The 18,196-nt window shown below is 41.9% G+C and overlaps 1 protein-coding gene across 46 annotated transcripts in view; it reads right to left on the bottom strand.

Annotated features, from left to right (window-relative positions):
- Positions 1 to 18,196, bottom strand: part of LOC115589468 (receptor-type tyrosine-protein phosphatase delta) — a 365,710-nt gene that overhangs the window by 192,003 nt on the left and 155,511 nt on the right. For all 46 annotated transcript variants that reach the window (XM_030430322.1, XM_030430329.1, XM_030430330.1 and 43 more), the window contains exon 7: positions 15,597 to 15,640. The gene's annotated coding sequence lies outside the window, so the exon portion shown is untranslated. The remainder of the gene's footprint in view (positions 1 to 15,596; positions 15,641 to 18,196) is intronic.

Below are 18,196 nucleotides of genomic sequence, written 5' to 3'. Positions count from 1 at the left end.
AGGGGGGCCTGTGGGTTTGATGCTGAGGTCCTAGGGAATTGCATGGTCATTCATCACATTAATGAGTCATGTCACTTTATTTACAAAAACGGGAGACTTTTTTTTTTTTTTTTTCTCCAATGGATGGTCCCCACTATCATGATGTGGCATTCTGTTAACGTTGGCCGAAGTTAATCGAAAAAGGCAATGTAAGAATTAATCTACAGTAGCCCAGGTAGCCAACCAAGTCAGGCTGATGGCAGCTGAATACCAGCACCTCCTGGTTGAACTGATAAAGAACCAGATGCCAAAATTTAGCCAAGTTTTGGGGGATGCAGACCTCGGGAAATCTGGCTCCAAGTCAGCTCCAGTTTCTAGCACTAGGGCACGCTTTGGCCCAAAGGCAGCCTATTCATCACTCCTGTGGCATTATTCTGTGCAACCTGCTTTGCCACATTAAGGTCATGGTTGGGCCAGGCGATCTTTGGCTGACTTGAGTAAATGAAAGTCACAGGCATTTTGTGTCTGGATTGTCTGTCCGTCGCATTCGAGTGAATGCTTTACCTCAAGGCAGCCTCGAGGGAATTGCTTCAAATTTGCCAAAAATGTCCTCTGGGGCTCTCTTGGACGGTTAACTTATCAAATGTTGGTTGTCAAAGATCAAGGTCACTGTGATCTTGTGGTATCCCACTGTGGTCAACGCAATATTTCAGAAACACATTGAGAGAATTTCTTTAAATTTAGCACAAATGTCTACATTGGTTTTTTAAAAAATATATCTGGAGAAAATGATATCCAAAGGGTCAAAGGCCAATTTAACAGTGACATTATAATGTTCTGTGAAAAATTTTCTGGCCATTATTTAAGGCCGTAGCTCAGGAACAGCAACTTGACTGGTGTGCAGAGGCAAACAACCTGAAGGCGGTAATTGTAGTTTACAGTTAAAGTGATGTTTTTAAGCATTTAGAGAAAATCTGCACTCATCAGATTTGGGTAAAAACTTTACTCTTTCAAGGACTTCTGGAAGAATCTAAGCAACAACAAGAATCCTACTGGAGACTCATCCTCCTTCATAAACATAAATGGATATTAGACCTTAGTTAAATCAAAAACACCAGAAGATAGCAGTTAAGGTGGAGGTTGGGGTGGAGCTGTGGCAGAAATCTGCACTGGGATGAGAGTCATGGCCAGGTAATGTGGAAAGGTGAATTTGATTGACGCCAGTGATTCTCAGAACTTTCTCCACAGACTTTCTACCTCTTTAAACTATGTCACCAGGCTTAGTACCCCTGTTTGCTCCAGTCATAATTACTCTGGCCACTAGAGGTTGCAACCAACGTAAAGAACCATTGCTGCTGTTCTTCTGGTGATGACTGGATGCATACTGCTAGTGCTCCACATAGAACAGTGGGTGGTAGAATGTTTTAAGTTGTTTTGTTTCCCTTTCCCCCATGTGGACAACTGTAGATATACAATATACAGCGATACAGGCTTGTTATGCTGATACGAGTCAAATCCTGCTAACTCTGTCCCAGCTATTGTTCATATCATGCTGCTGTCCTGATATCTGTAGCTTCCTCCCACGCTTGGGTTGCCTCCTGAAAGCTCTAATACAGACAGGGCAGGGAGATTTAAATAGGAGTGTGAGGATATTGGAACTATATGACATTCTACTTTGCCTAGGAAATCCAAATCTGTGATATTACCATTTCAGGGGCGAGCAGATTTAAAGCACGATGCATTGATAAATCTTGGGACAGGGTGAAATAGATGAATCTCAAGTTATTTACCCTTTTTAATTGGAAATGTCTGTCACAGGGCAGCAAGCCGAGTCCTCTTCCAAGCCATTATCTGTCTGCCTTGATCATTTGCAGGTATTTTATGGAGAGTGATGTCCTGAGTGTCAACGGTAGCTTTTGAATTTATCCCTGTTGGGATTTTTATAGGCTTAAGAATACAAATGCTGAGGGGAGAAAAAGCCCGCAAAAGATCAGCTTGTTAATCATGTCACTACATTTACTGTTCCACAGATCCGCAGATGACGACAGACAAAATTTTACTGACAGAAAAGCCAAGTAGTTTAATTTACTGTTGAGCTAAACTCTTAAGTTTGACAACCCCGTGGAGTTTATATATGATTAATCTGTCGCCAGTTGAGCTTCAAACATACTTTTGTGACTAGCTCACTACCAAGAACTGGAACCCCCTAATGGGGGTCTGAGCTGTGTTTTTGATAGACTTAAACAAGCCGTAGGTTCTTTTGAGCAAGCCCTTGGGCTTCACTCATAATTGCTCCCCAGGGTCCTGTCAATAGTTTCTACCTGCTCTTGAGCTCTCATTCCCGGGCTGTCATCCTTGCTGCACTGCCTGTCTGGGCCCCTGAGTGACACGGCAGCGTCACAGGATGAGCTCTGTTGAAGGATATCTCTGGTTCCAAAGGAGGACACCACTGGGACACTGCCAGCCTGGTTGATGATGTCACACTGTGACAGTGGTGACTACTTGAGCTCAAAACTGTTGGATGCGGGCTGCCCAGGGACCATGAGTGTCTATGTGGGGGTTGTGTACCATTGTGTACATGCTCAAGTATGTGTGTGAAACGCTTGCTAAAATGAGATCCAAATGCCTATCCAGGGAAACTGCCAAACATACATTTCTTTTGCCGTGAGCACAGACACATTCTTGGACTACGCTTCCACAACACTGAGAATTCTCTTACAAAGGACTCAATGTGCATTTTGTACCAGCAAACAATTCAAAGATCTCATCTCTTATTCATACAGCACTATAAATCTTGACAGCACCCACGTCTCAGTATGTGCTACAAAAAAAAAAAACAACCAAACAAACATAAACATAACGACAACAGGCGAGTCACTTGAGTCTACATTTGTCACTGCAAAAAAAAGACAGTAGCCGACAAAACCCCCGATTTAAGCTCTAGTAGTAATACAAACGTTATCCACCTCTGAAGCAGTGGCTGATGTGTTTTGACTATGTGACAGTACTAAAAGCAGCACTTCTGTTCCAGTGTCACAGTGACTTGCAGCAGCATATAAAGGCTCATTTGCACCATCTGTCAGTGGAGCGTCAGGAGCAACTCAGGTGCCAAGGGGTTGTTGGGAAAAGAAAAAAAAAAAAGTACAGCTGCCAAAATCTACCTGCTCTTCTGCTGTGACCTTTATGGAAAAAAATCTTGGTGAAATTGGTCTTTTGGTGGCTTTCGGAGGCCATTGGTGATGAAAGACTGCACACCATGTGCTTGCACACTGTCACAGCAGGGATTAGCTAATGTTCTGAGCTGTTTGTGGTGACAAGAGGTTGTGGGAAAGGTCTGCTTCACTTAGAGTGTGACTGCATGTGACTGCTACACTGTACGGTGAGGCTAAATGGTCAGTATTTCCAGGAGGAAAGTGTGGATATAAAAAAAAAACTATTGGATGACTTGCCATGTCACCTTGCACAGTCATTCATTGCCGTGGCAGGATAATCCTGTTTCCAATGTTTAATTTCCAATGGTTGTGGTTGAAATCTCCCCCTACCCTTAAAAGATCTTCATACATCATCACTGGTCATTTGTAGAGTTTAAGGTAAACAAACATGATCCAAGTATATTCAGGCACAGCCACAGCATGAACATGAAGGACGGATGTAACACACAGCTCAGATCCAAGACAGCGAACCTTTATTCCACTCAAATATCATTGGCGGCTCATTCTGTTTTATACCTTTCACAATAAAAGCCCTCCACTCACTTATATGCATTATGTAGCTTATCATCGAAGAACTCTGAAATGGCATTTCAGCATATTTGTCTTGATTCATTTTTTAGCAGTTTGGCTACCACAACTTATTGTTTATTCTCATTTTTGTTTCTGGTTAGTAGTTGCTTAAATGTCTTTATTGATATGTCTTTTTCAAACTGTTTCGTTTTCCCAAGCCACCGATTTTATAGGCTAGGTTATCGTTATTTCTTCACCCAACTCATTTTTCAATATTGTCCTCCTTCAAGTGTGCATTTTTTGGAGGTGGCATGGTCTGCAGCTATTTCCTTAGCCACTAACAAATGATGGTGGTGGGCGTGGTTTTAGGGGGCGTGGTGTGTGGCGTCTGACCCCCTCTCGTTGACACTATTTAGCTAGTGCAGCCTCAACTAGCTACTATCTTGGCTGTCATTTTTTTTTTTTTTTTTTGCATTCAGATTCCTCAGCAGACTAATCTCAGTGCAGAATTTAATACAGCTGTCACAGATTCAGTCCATTTGAGCTCTTAATTGTTAGCGTCAGAGGAGAAAAGAGGATTGAACCAAATGTACAAATGTAGACAAATATTAGCGCTCCAACCCCCTTTGTAAACTGCTGATGAAGTGAGGGATTCCACTTTGATGGTAATTTGAGCATAGACGTTCTTAGACAAGGATATTTCATGAGGGTTGATTCTGTCTCTCCACATCTCTCTCAGATTTTCCCACTTCCAGAAAACTTCCTAACAAAGTTAGCGATCGTTGGTGCAATGTGTCATGCTTCTGACGGTTTGATTGTTGCTGTGTTTTCACATGCAGAGGAGTGGAGAGAAAGAGAGAGCTTCATGTGTTGCTCAAGGTCCTTTTAGATACTCCCCATCCCACATCTCCCTGCACAATTAATTTTATCTTTGGGGTATTATCAAGAGGGAGCCTGGCAAAGCAGCATGACAGAAAAACGGTCCAGAACCCCGAGGCCCAGGGTGGGAATTAATCTGTTTGACAAGATCTCTCACAAACGATTTGCCTGGCTTTCCTTCAGTTGGATGTTGCCACTACCCTGCATATCTGAGGGGGTGAAGAATGAGCATGTTTCAAACATAATGCAGACTGAATCGAGTCAAAACGTCAAAGTGAGCAGCGACAGACCGCTGTTGATGTGCTGGAAACACGAGGAAATAACGCAGCCCTTACAGGTGCTGGGTGTTAGGACGACTTTGGTGACGTGCCTGTTAAGTGAGCATCGGCGCTGCTCAAATCAAGCATGCAGCTATGATAATGAATTCATCGCATGGCCGGCTGACATCGGCATTATTTTCCCCCACAAAGCAGGATTCGGTCCCAACTCGAGCTCCCAAAAAGGGTTAGCCTCGTTCTACTCACGCTTTCAACACTATTGACATCGAGCAGACGTTTGATGCATTATCTGGGACGCAGAAAATTAATCAAAGTAATGATTGAATAATTATCTCAAGTGCAATTAATTAAACATGCCAATGAACTCATCTTGAACAGCTGTCCCAGCTTCACCACTTAATCACTTGTGAGAATTACCAAACACAAATGGAGGACGCCGAGTGCATGCAATAATCTCTGCAAAGTGCATTGTTTACAAACAGTAATTAATATCACACCGTGTATTAGAGGGCTAAGTGACTGCAGTGCACTTCTATAATTGTACCATAGAGAGTTGGGTTTCTTCCTCCACTCTTGCCTTAGACACCTCTTGTAAAGACAGATGACAAATTTATAAGATGGGATGCCCGACATCATGGACCGCATCAGATCACACAGATTTACAGTGTTTTTGATTCTGCATTTCGTGGGTGCCTTTGTGCCTTATTGAAATGCCAGAAACGCATCATCCTTCACTGCAAAATCTATGATTTAACCTACTGAATGTCCCGGACACCATTAGCCGGATAATTCACGCCCAACTAAATTTCTGCCTACATACTGTAAAATGGATTCATTTTATGTTTCTGCCTGAGTATGTGAAATAGTTCCCACTATATTTGTTGGCAAAGAACTGCCTAAAAGTGTCAGCGAGCTTCCCTTAGTGTCTCTTGAAGGGATAGTTGTGACCACGCCAATGTGGGAGTCTGTGGCATTCTACGATGAGGTAATTTTCGGGCATCACATATACGGCTTTCATGGTCCATGGAGCCTGACAGTCACAGCCGACTCCAGGAAATGGTCTGTGTGGTTCTGACATATGAAGGATCTATCTAGGACAGACCAGCGTCTGGGAAAAGGAATGAAGATTGACATCGAGTGGCACAGGGCTGCAGACCGCCTAAAAATGAACTGGAGGACATTCACTAACACTTCATAGATGGTTGTTAAGAGCTAAAGTTAAGGTTTACCGATTAAAGTAATATTGTAGATCTGTAGTTGTGCACAGTACACTAAAGTATTATGACACATACGCATTATTTTAATATCAGTAATCACACAGGCTTATTATAGCTTACATAAAATGGTTCTATTGTCCTTCGAATATAAAACCATTGTAGAATTTTTGCACATAAAAAAGGATAATTAGCATATTCATTATGATTTTAATATCTTTCACAGCACTGTACATTTCAGTGAGGACTGTACCGTCAGAGCAAGAGTGAGATACTACAGTAATTAAAATAAGCTTAGTGCAAACTGTGTGACTGACTGCTTTTTTTTTCCCCCCCCTTCTGAACTTCAGAATTCACATGTACAACGACAACATAGAAAATGAAATGCCTCAGAGGCAGGGTACAAGATGATAAAATACAGCAGCGGGGGTCTTTGGAGACATTGTTCCAAACAAAGGTTATGTTTTAATTGATATTCAGTTGTGTATTGTGTATATATAATGTACAGAATGTGTACATGAAATGAAAAGGACAGAATGACTGACAAGGAATAATGCTGCCCAAGTGAAAGCATTCAGGCATCATTAAAACACTGCGTGTCTAATTCGCGGATGCACATTCTTGAAAAAAACATTTGTTTTGAGGTGGGAAGTACAAACTCATCGTGTGCTGTATGGATAGAACTTTGTGCCGTTTCTCGTCTTGTTTTCTTGCACGAGTGTTTTCGATTGAAGATAGCCACTTGATGGAAATAACACAGGGCTTGGACACTGGACGTAAATCTGCGTTTTTGGGCCACAGTGTCTTTAAATGTCACCAGCTTTATCAATTAATGTGCGAAAAAAGCAATTATCTCGAATCCCGTCTCCGGTAGAACTCTGCCGACTTCAGTGGAAAAGGAACTGTGCGATGAAGGAATGCCAACAGCCCTTAATCGTCCTCGTGTTGTTGCAACAAAATTGCTCAATCTGCTGTATTTTCATCTTTTCCTCTTTGTTGTTTATTGTTCTGTCTGTCTTTGTACCCATGTGTTCATGTCATGCTGGAGAATACTCCTTATAGCTTGGAGAAAAATTACAGATTTCGACTGGGTTAAAAAAAAACAACTAAAAAGTTTAAAAGTACAAACTAATTTTGCTGCTTGTCGCGAGCGAAACATCCAGTCGCTCTGATCATTTTATTGTTTGTCCCGGCAGAGTGCTTTGTTGGAATCGATTTCCCTCCAGTGTAATTGGTGTCATGCCTGGTTTGGCTAAATAAGCCGTTACACCAGAAGATACTCTGGCAAACGAAAAGGGCATTGCTGACACTTTGCTTAAGACGATACTGAGCAATTACACCGACAAAAAAAAAAAAAGGGTTTTAAGGCATTACGCTGTACAAAGCTCTCGGAACAATTTGTGGTAGTAGTAATAGGAATTACCCACATGTAGTCTTCAAACGTAGGTTATCTCATCATAGTCTCTTATGTCACATTTTAAGACTTTTAATAGTCTTGTTTTTCCTTGCACTAGCTTTTCCAGTTGAGCGCGGCCGGTGTAGCGTTCAGATCACGACTGGCGATAACATTCGCCGTTGCTAAATTCCGCTATGTATCATCGCTTTAACTTGTGTGTTTTCAGCAGACTTTTTCTTTTTTTTTTTCACTGTAATTGAAGCGCATTACCGCAAAATGGGTTCACCTCTGATCATTCAGTCACACTCAGTGGAAGTCTGTAAAACCCCAATTCACTGTCAGCTATCCAGAGGAGCTTAATGTATTTTTGTTAACAGAAAAGTACAAGGTTAAAAGGTTAATATCTGGCACTGACTACAATTCTCTATGCTATTGTAGCAACGCATCCTCTCTCTCTTTCTCTCTCTCTCTCTCTCTAATTTGCTCCTCCACAGTTGTGTGTTATTGTGCGAGTGCACACTTGTACAGATGCACACACACACACACACACACACACACACTCGTGATGCTCTCTCTCCTCCCCTCGGTGTACAAGTCGCAGCAGAGCCATCCATCCAAACCCGCAGACCATGAAATTAGGTTAAGACGTAAGGCTGTGAATGACACAGGTGTGGATACAAATGAGAACATCCGAATGAAGAAGTACAGATCCTAGACGGCTGATACTGTAGTCGTTACAGGCATTCAGAATTATATTTCACAGCTTCCCTCCTTCATTTTATTTAGCCCACTTTTCCTGTTGTGTATTAGCGGTCAGGACAGGGCATTAGCATACATGCTGGGAAGCTGTGCGTAAGGATATTAGGAGCTCTGTCATATTCCAAATCTCATTTCCCATAGAAAACTTTAAAGTCGTTCAAGCTTGTCTGCACTCCTCTGCTCCCTTGTATAAATCAGAGCGTTGCTTTTCTTTCTTTTTGCCTTTCCTTTAATGCATTCAGATATATTCAAATATTACCGTCCTGCTTTTTTTTTAGCAAATTCCCCTCCATGTAAGACTGAGATTTAACAAGTGACGAGCACAATTGCAATGATTTCAACTCAATCTTAATGTATTAACCGTATCAACAGACAGAACTCTGCTGTGTTGGCTAATTCTGCTTAAGCTGGGATTCAATGATAAAGGGGATTTTTATGCCTAATGCACCGTTTTCTTTTTTATAATTAATTATTCCCACGATGAGAATGCTTACAGTCAGGCAACTAAAACAAAAAAAATTGTAAGGATAAAAAAAGCCAATATTTATTTTGGGCTGTAGATTTAACACGGCATGAAAAAAATGGTTTTCAGTGCGTCATCTGCTGGAGAATTTACAAATATGAATATGACTGTTAGGGAGACTGCAGTGTAACATATATGCTGTTTATGTCATTGACACAGATGTAAATAAACATAGTGATGCTAAATGGATCAAAACATCATTAATTAATAAAGGAGCATTGAGATTAATTGGCAAAACGGTATATAATAGTCATAATTGTGTTTTCATTAATCTATAATTGCCTCAAAATAAGGTCCTCATTTATTAAATATTTGGTTTCTGAAAAAAAAAAATCAGGTTTGCTGTCAGTCAAACTGCAGAAGAAGAACGGTGTGATATTCTTGTAAAAGTTAGTTGTGATTGTCTTAACTTTCCATAAGAAATGGAAGCAAATGGGTTCAACAGAACTTCAATAAGTTTAAACACTGATGACAGATTTGAACAGCATGGCTTGGATAAGAGAGAGAATGGTGACGACAACAACAGAGAAGTAATTTAATGGAAATGTAATGCGTCAAGTGCAATAAACTGTAGGTTCATAGAGGCGGAGAACTGGAGTCTGACTGTACTGAATGTGGCTGTGGATGATCATGTTGGTGGATTGAGAGCACTGCATTAAGAAACGAGCCAAGAACAATTAGTTGAATATGATTATGCACTGGCAAGTTGATAAAGGTGAGGTTCTGGAAGTGATTTTTTTAAAAAAAGTGGTCATGACTTGGCAAGTGAAGGCTCGGTGCACAGGCCTTTAAAAAAGAGAATTGATGGTAATCACCCAATCAATCTAGACTCTGGAACAGCTGGCCATAGCAGAGTTGATTCTATGAATAGTGGAGACCTGAAGCTCATCTTTAGATATCCCATCTTTTTTTTTATTTTGTCCTCACATAATACAGAAAAAGAATCTGACAGGACAAACAATCACAGTGTTGTTAAACCGTCACATTTGCCGCCAAGGCGCTGTAGAGACGGCCGCGGCTTTTGAAAGCAACCACAAACAGAGCTGGTAATGCGAGAGCGCCACATTGACTATTGCTTTTACTATAATAGGTATTGACCTGTGCATCAGCGAGGATCTGCTGATGTCTGCAGTCCTTCAAACCCCACTGAGTTCAAACATGAAAAGTTTCGACTCCAAACACCACAGGTCTACATTGATACAAAAGACTGCTGAGCACTTAAAAGGGAATAAAATATGTGCCATGGCGAATGTGATACCAGCTGAATCTGATTTTGATTGATAGGCCCTTTGGGGCCATGTGGGGTGCATGAAAGAGAGAGTCAAGAATGAATTTGCCAACTAATGATCCTTTTCCCTTTTTGAATTATGTTTAACCTGGCTATTCAAGATACCATGACGGGGAGAACGAAGGAGAGGAAGTGTGAGTGGAATTGGAATGCCAATCAAGATAAACAAACCCTATACACTTCTGCACAGGTTTGACTAATTGCATTGGAAGGCAGAGAAATAATTAACTTCAGTACACTGCATTTACATTCAGTACAGAGAAACATACAATGCCGGCACAGTTCTATTCATAGCTTCAGATGCGCTGTTAGTATGGAATGAATTGTGGTAAATCAGCTCATTTAGAGTGTCAGCCCTACGTGCCTGCCTGTACACACACACACACACACACACGCACACACACACACGCACACACAAACAGAACATAAGCACTTGTGGGATGCCAGAGGGTCAAGTGGTTTTCAATGTCTGCAATGAAAAGTCCTGACGCTAGCTAATATTTCCTGATGTGTTCTCTTTATTTGCATACCGGGTGCTGCCTCAGCCGGCTCCTATTGTCAGAGCTTTTCATTTGAATGTCAACACTATTATTACAGCAGGTGATGCAACAGCAGGTGTCTCTCTCGGCCTGTCTGTCTCCATCCCCTGCATGTCTGTCTGTCGGTGTGTCCGTGCCCCTCTATCAGCCTCCCCCCTGCTTTCCTTCCCTCAGTTGTGTTTAACTGCTATCATTATGTGTCTGCCAAATGGAATCCACTTGGAATACACTTTGTTTTTTCTACCATTTGCAAGCGTCTCTATTTTTCTCGGCTTGACATTCTGACTGTAATGGGTGAAAGGGAGAAAGCTCTTCGTTGCCGTCTTGCCTCTCTTTTTCCCATTGTTTACAGCCCGAGCCCTGACAGTGTTGCTTCTGACTAGCCCGGGGGGGAAATGGACACTTTGACATTTTCACACCCTGAAATGTGGCAGCGCATGGTATTACTCGTAAACACTGTTCATTACTGCTTTGACAGCTGATGACCAAGATTCAACCTTCCCGCACCTGCCTCCGCCGAGAACGCACACAGACGGGACTTTCCCACTCCGAGACGTTGGGCGCGATCAAAGCTCAAGTGTTTCGCTTCTGTTTTCTCGTCTTGTGCTCTTCTGCCTCCTCATCCTAACTTTCAACCATGTAATCAAGTGCACTTTATCGCTGTCATGCCTGCATAGGTCTGACTGTATTCTGAATTCGGGGCTTCTTCACTGATGTTGAGAGACTTGAAACTGTTGAGGAAAAGCATTTGGAGATCGCAGATTACCGTTTTTTTTTCTTTTTTTTTTTAGAACAACGGGAATGACCGAAATAAATAGTTTATAAGAATTTGACTTAGTTTTCTAATAACGGAGCTCTGTGACAGTAGCAATAAGGCTAAATCAATTTGCATGCAGCATTTGTCACTGAAATAAAGATCCTTCAGTTTAAGGTTAGCATCTAAATTTCCTGTCAAAAGCAATGGATGAGCTGTTCATTAAAGGCCCGTCTTTAAGTCAGCCAGCTGTCCTTTCTGAAATCACTGGGAAATGTTTCATGAGCTTGTAAAATTGAATAGTAAAAGTGTAAAAATTAATTTCCACATTGGAGTATGTGTTCTACCAAATGATTAAGCCGCAATTTTGACACGGCAGTAAAAGGCTTCTATTATACACAGAATAAAATTTTGCTTCAGGTCAAGTGCTTCTTTACTCTCTTGTTCAAAATGGATTCCCAATTCATTGGTCATTTATTAAGGCATTACTTTTTTTTCCCACTCTGCTCAGTATGTAATTTTAAGTCGGTATAGATTTGCCACGCAGACTTTAATGAATTTGAAGTGGTCTGGATTGCTTGGAGACTATTACTCCTTCATGATTCACAAAGAGGGAATGAAATGATTTCATTTTCTTGTAAAATGTAATCTGCCCCTCCACTGAGGTGCACAGCTGTTTGCTTTGTTACAGTAACTATATTATATACTATAACACTATAGGCTACAAAACACGAGAAAATAATGCCTAAGCAAATTACATTTTAGTGAAAAAAATAAACAAAAATGTTGTAGAGAATATAGACTTGTGTGTCTTGTGGACACATCTAACCCCAAAACTGACTCAGGAGGAAGATTCCTGATGTATAAGATTAATTAAGAACTGAAAAAAATCAACATTTGATTCAATGAAAATGAAATATGAACTGTGTAGCAATCGAAAAAAAGTGAAGGACCCAGTGTAGTTCCGGGTGGTTCCCCTATAAACACAGAGGGACAGATGGTACTCGATCGCTTTCGACCAATCAAAAGGGATAACCAGTTTAAAGTTGTTCAACATTTGCTGTCAAGATGCTCAGTTCGATAACTATAATGATAAAGTATAATAATATAATAATAGAGCTTCTTTTCTGTGTGTTGAAGAAAGTGTGTTTGTCTGTGCTGGTCTGTGTTTAGAACCTTTGTTGAGGCCTCAGCATTGAAAATGAGATTCATCGGAGAGTATTTCCAGCAAGAGGGAGCGATCGCTGCGTAGTAATTTAGATTGCAAGCACGACTGGTAAATAGACACGAGTCACAAAGATGCAGAATCAAAGAAGTTTGCAGTCTTCGTAAAAAAAAAATAAGTCATTTTTATTTAGACTGGCCACAAAGAGACTGTTGTGACTGTGAGAAATGAATGCTGCAGTAAGAGTAACTCGTATTCCCTTGATCTGATTTTCAGCCTTTTCACATTATGAAGACACCCTTTATACTTAGATTATGGCATTTTTTTTTTCCTGCAAGCTCTTTCAAACACGGTCAATAGCATGGGCAGATAAAGTAATCAAGTCTACCCTGCTGCTATTCATAATTCACACTGTATTACGCTTAAAAAACGGATTTACAACGCGGACCGCTTGCAGTGAAGACTCAAACACTTTGCACTACGCTACAGCAATCTGATGACCCCGCGTAGACGAGCGAAATATCAAGAGTGTTAATCATGCAAATGGTAGATTTAAGGGCGACTTTGAGATTTGAATAATAGATTTCAACATGAATCACCGAGCGCCCGTGCTAGCTTGAACCAATGACGTAACCGATAACTAATCAACGGAATGCATTGCTGAAATCATCTGGAGCCAAACGGTATTTTCAGGGTCCTCTGCAAGTGCACGCCCTGGTCAGAGTGTGTGAATTCTGGAGACAATTCTACTTTCAACTATTGTATGTTTTTTTTTAAGCTTGCATCGCTACAACATCAGAATTTACCAGTTATTAAGAGGATAATTAAAGGTGTGGACTATAATACAAATTACCAGTGTGAACACTAGAGATCAGGGGCACACCCGCTTCTACACAATCCTGATTTGTTTATTCTGTGTCATCATAAGGACGAAGGCCTCGTATGCAAAGTGCACACACAGTAGAAGACCTAGATCCACAGGTTATTGAGTCTGTATGATTATCTGGTAGAAAATTAGCTTAGATAATGCACATTTCATCTCCGTTTTACCCTCGGAACTATACGTCCAACCTGCTCATGTGCTATTAATATGACTGGAGAGATATGGAATTCATTTTGGCACAACTAAGTATGTTAATGTGACTGTCACTAATATCATTCATATTGGCAGAATTTCCAGTTCAGCAGCTGAAGATTCTCATATCCGGTGGGACTGGAAGCGCCGTTTTTTTCCTTTTTTTTTTTTTTCCTTTTTCGTTCCAAAGAGGCAACAGCAATATTGCATGTCTTTTGAGTTTATGCAAAGCGTTTCTTCCAACAGCACTCATTCGGAGCAGCCATGGCAAATATCATTAAATGCCCTGCTAACACCCTACCCCCTCTGCGCGCTCGCACAAACAAACACACGTACAAGAAAAAAAAAAAAAAAAACGCCTCTCCCTTTTTCTCCGTCCTCGCTCATTCTTTCCCCTTCTTTTTCTTCCTGGCTATCACTCAGTGGCAGCGCACGAGGGGGGAAGAGAGCGCATTGATCTGCCAAAGTGAGCAGCCATTTCACAGGGCGAGTCTGCGCAGCGCTTCTGTCCCTGAATGGGAATTGCTCATTTCACCTGGCCGCCTTGCCTGTAGCAGACTACTGGGAAGCCCCCGCTAGAGAGGGACAGAAGGAGGGAGGGAGCGCAGGAGTCAGGGCCCCGGTCAGGGCTTGGCAGGCAGCAGATAAGAGCTCCTCATGCTGCTCCTGCATGCACTTACCACTGCTGCTGGAGCTCTGCCTGTCTCTCTCTGTCTTCCACACACTCATATGGACATACACATAGCTTTTCCCTGCGCACATGTGAGGCACTAATAATAACTTTGGCGTTATGGTGAGTCAGCCCTCTTTTCCTCAGGCAAGGATAAAAGTAAAACATGGTGCTTTTATTGAGTCTGAAATCACTAACTGTGGAATTCCCAGAACAGGGCTTTAGCTCAGCCTGTAGTCCATTCGCTGCCAAGACGCCGTGTGTCCGCGAGATCTAATATTGTGTCAGAAAGCAGGTGCTGATAAACAAGCCGGGGAACTATTTATGACATTTGCATGGGCAGCGTACAAACCGAGCGTGTAGTCCTGTCAATCAAAGAGTTGGAGCTGAATAACTTTGGTCGTTTGGTCAACTTTGACCAGCTTTTCAGTATAACAGATAACCAAAGGTATATATTCATGTTGTTCATGTTGTTCTAATTTGGATCAACCATCCATTTAAATAAAGCGCACCTATAATTTGTCATAATTGCTCCTGAATGTTCTCATTTTAACAGCATCCCACTTTATTTAAACAGTTTAACGCTGTTTTCCTCAAGATATCATGTCAGCCAAATCTGTCTCTGCCAAACTTAACTTGCATATAAGTGGAGCCTTCAGCCTTCCAGTATCTGACTCACCTCTCCATCAGTGCCCCCCCACACACCCCCGAACCCCCAAACCCCTCCATCCTTCATGTGTCCGAAACACATTCCCTTCCAGCCACTTCATTCCCCCACTTCATCCTTCACATGTTCTCAAATTTATTTCTCTCTATCTCTCTACCCTGGTCAGCCCTCTTCCCTCCCTCCATCTCGCCTATCTCTCCGCTGCTCTCCGTGCTCAGTGACAGTCTCATCACACTCTATCAATCAGGCTTGTGAGGCCCGGGCGCAGTGCAGCACAGCATCGCACAGTCCTAGTCTGGTCCCATCAGTGCCAGTCAGTCTCCCTCACTCTCTCAGTCACTTTAAAAAGGTTTAGGTTGCCAGATATAGTCTGTTTCCACCCCCCCTCTCGCCCCATCGCAGGTCAGGAGATTGGGAGGGATTGAGATGGGAGTCGAGATTCGGCTTAGCGCTTGATTTGATATCACTTGACATATTCTCTGGCAACTTAAACAAAGATGGATAATTGGACACACGATCGGCTCGAAGCCCTTAGCTGATAAATGTGAAAAGATAAAGAGACAAAAAAAAAGCATGCGAGCGCCCTTGCTGTGCCGCGCGGAGTTTAAGCAAAATGGGAAATGATGCAAAGCAGAGGTCAGATGATTTTTGTCATCGAACTCATCAGCTATTCCTTTCACTCTCTTACCTGCCGTAGGCCTCATCCTGTGGTTGACGTCTCAGGAAAGAGAACTGCATAAATGAGAAAGACAGAGAGGAATGAATGGCTTAATCAGCCTGACTCTGTGGAGTGCACACCACACACTTCTGTGCATTTATTACAAACAGCAACCCTATCAAACTAAAAATACACCCCTGAGAAAGTTTGTTGAACAGTATTGATGGCTGTAACCGACTGATGTTATGTTGCCCGCGTAATTATTTGCTTTACTTAGCACCATTATGTAAAAAATATGTAGTTAAGACTGAATACTTGCTTTGCAACCAAATTTCAGCCGAAGCAACGGAAAATTGCATGTGCAGTCGAGAACGACTTAACCGCAGTTATCGATTGGCTTTGTGAATTATAATGAAAACAAGTGTAATTACATTTTCCTTTAAGTAGCACAACAAATTAGGCTTGTGAGTTATTCTGGAAGCAAAAGAGGGAGGGAAAAAAAAAAAAAAAAAAACTCTTACATTTAATGCGCTGGGAAGATTTTCTCAGGCTATTTCCTTGCTAAACGCATTAGCAGATGCTGCTGTGCCCATACAAGCCTGTGGACTAATATTCTTGTAAATGATTAGCTACTTATTTAACCAACAGGGGGAAATGTGCTTTGGGTGGTTACGACAAAAATGAGTTGGGGGTGGGGGAAAAACATTTTTTTTTTTTTTTTTTTTTTTTTGCAACACTGAGTGAGCTTTAATTTGACTCATTATCTTAGAAAACGTTATTGTAGGGCTTTATGGCAGTCGAATGAGATGATTAGCAACCATGATTATGAATCTCGCGATTACAGTAGTGTGTCTGCCCCAAACTTCTCATATGTGTTAATTCAGAGTCAATTTTCTGTGTCAATGCGCTGACTTTATTTAATTTCTTTATGTGAAAGCAGAAATGGAGGTTACATTAAAAGGTCTTCACGGACATCAGTGGATACAGAATAATCTATTTTCTAGTTTTAGGGTCCTAAAATGTAAATGACAGGGCAGCGTAATTACCCAGGTGAGGATATGCCTGGTTACCAGCCCCTTCACGCTGACTTCATCAACAGTGTGTTTTGCCAAGTTCCTTGTTATCTGGTTTCTCTCTATACACCCTGTTCATGCTAATGAATCCACAAATTAAATTGTAGAACAGAGGAATGTTAGGTCGAATGCCGTTTTGATGTGGTGAGGAATACTCAATTAGGCTGGATTTGGCCCCTGTAATTATTACATTATAGCTAAGATAAGTGTTCAATGGCAACAAATGCTTTGATGGACTCCATTCTGTAACAAAGGCAACGGGTGAGCAAAGACGGAAATGCCAGAACAGAAGAGCGAAGGGGTAGGGGTAAAAAAAAAGAAAAGAGAAAAAAAAGAGCAAGTGAGAAAGTGACAAGAAAGCTATCGCACGGGAGCCCCTGTCTGCAGCAGCCATATTTCATTACACAGCGGCGAAGCTTAGGAGGCAATCAAGCATATTTAGCCATCCTCGTCTCGCCCCCCCCCCCCCAAAGCAATTATTACTCCCCAGTTTTTTACTGTGCTTTGCCATGGGGAAAATGAACCGCAGTACTTATCAGCTCAATGCATACACAAGTGACTGGGGTGGAGGACATGTAGGTGTGCATGTGTGTTTGTGAGCGAGGGCGTGCGCCGATGCTTCTGTTTGCGTTTCGGGGAGGCGTTCGGAGGGCGAGCTGACCACTGGTGAGCAATAGGTTACCTTTTTCAATCCCATTAGCTCGGTAACATCAGCACATTTAGGGGCAGCAGGCGGAGCGAGCGGAGATACAGAGATAACCATAAACATGTCACCCAAAAATGCATTGTTATTTGCATTCATATTGGAAAGAGCCAAATTGATGCAGGGTCAAACAGGGAAGGTGAGGGTTTATGACCTGTGCATAGCTCTGCTGTCAGCAGCTCTGATCTATCGGACCGGCCAGCCTTGTCAGGCTTTACGCCTGATTATATTATCATGGCTGACGATCAATGCGAATGAATGATCGTTCATCCGCAAAGGGGAGTAGAATGAATCAAACAGAATGCAAACAGTACATTCTATAGTAATACAGGGAATGGTAATGCATTTCCCATCCTGAAGCCATCTAGTTAAGTGATGCATTGCATGCCAGTGCAACACAAAGCACTTTAAAAATACTTTGGCTGTGTCTTGCTCTTTTATTCGGTCTGGGTGTTGTTTTTTTTCTGTTTTTTTTTAGAAATATCATCTAGCAGTAAAAGAGTGAAGCGGCAGAACTGTGAAATAAAAAAAAAACAAACATACTTCACTATTCTGTGGGTTTTTGAGCAGCTAATGTGCGCTCATTTGGGTGGCACAGCCGCCAACTGCAGCATTAGTCCCCATCTGGGGACTTGGTGTTTTGGTGAAAGTGCTTCTCCATTTGCGAGACTCTTCAGTTCTGGGCATCCTCCCCAAGCCCATAACTCAACGTCCCTCTATCACTCCCATGCGACTGGCTGTCATAATCATCAGCATTATGCTACCTCAATGGGCCTGATTTACAAGTCTGGACATGGCACCAGCTCTGCGCCAAGGGGTAAACATGAGGCTGTTTGCTACCGCCAAGCCTATCT

This window comes from Sparus aurata, chromosome 10 (assembly GCF_900880675.1).
Source record: "Sparus aurata chromosome 10, fSpaAur1.1, whole genome shotgun sequence".
NCBI classification, from domain to species: domain Eukaryota; kingdom Metazoa; phylum Chordata; class Actinopteri; order Spariformes; family Sparidae; genus Sparus; species Sparus aurata.
The sequence above is the reverse complement of the archived record's forward strand: the minus strand, read 5'-3'. Positions and strand labels throughout refer to the sequence as shown.